Below are 894 nucleotides of genomic sequence, written 5' to 3'. Positions count from 1 at the left end.
GGGTTATGGTTATGGTTAACATGCAAGTTTATGTAGGAAAATCCAACCAAGAACCAGGTCCAGAAAAGGCAAAAGAAAGACGGTACTATAACCTGTAAAAGCGTACCTGACGAGTTTTCTCGTTCCTCCTCCTGAAACTTAAAAATGCATGTGAGGGCATTAATGAAGAGTAGGAAAAGTAGAGTTTTGATGATTTTCCTAACTCTATGTCGTGTCTTGACGGGTCTTTAGAAGTTTAATTAAGGATGACTTTATCAAGCAAGATATATTGAGTTTAGTAGATCTCTGAGATGTCCAACAGATCTAGAGAAAGAAGCAGGTCCATGCTACTTTCTTGCTGCCTGGTGGAAAACCCTGAGTCCTTTTTAAACTTGTTATACTGCTTAATAACTCATCCTATAAATACCCTTAATGCTCAGTGAACATTGATGCCTCAATTATCATTAAGAAAGGAGTAATTATCATTTATCATTTAATTTAGAAATTATGTGAGTGAATTCCCTTGAAGGGTAAGTTAGTGTAATTTGAACACTTAGCCAAATTCTTAATCCTAATTGGGCTTAGTGGTGTTTCAAGGATGTTTTATTTAATTATGTTTATTTCTCTAATCCTCATTTAGTCAATTTTGATTTAGCCTAAGTCACCACTACGCCCTTAAGGCCTAGGTGAGTATCTTAATTAGTTTTGAAAAGGTTTAAACTTTAAGATGATTTATGATTTGGGTTTTATTTGAAAATCAAAATAGGGGTATTAAATTGATTAATTATTGACTTCAAAAATCATACCGCTAAGTCCAGGATCATTTAATTTTAATAAACTTCCAAATTTTTAATGATTTAGAAATTCATTAACTTAATTAAGAAAGTGGGATTGATCTCTACCAATTGATCCCTT

This window comes from Phalaenopsis equestris, unplaced genomic scaffold (genome assembly GCF_001263595.1).
Source record: "Phalaenopsis equestris unplaced genomic scaffold, ASM126359v1 Scaffold000506, whole genome shotgun sequence".
Lineage (NCBI taxonomy): Eukaryota > Viridiplantae > Streptophyta > Magnoliopsida > Asparagales > Orchidaceae > Phalaenopsis > Phalaenopsis equestris.
Note: the sequence above shows the minus strand (reverse complement) of the source record.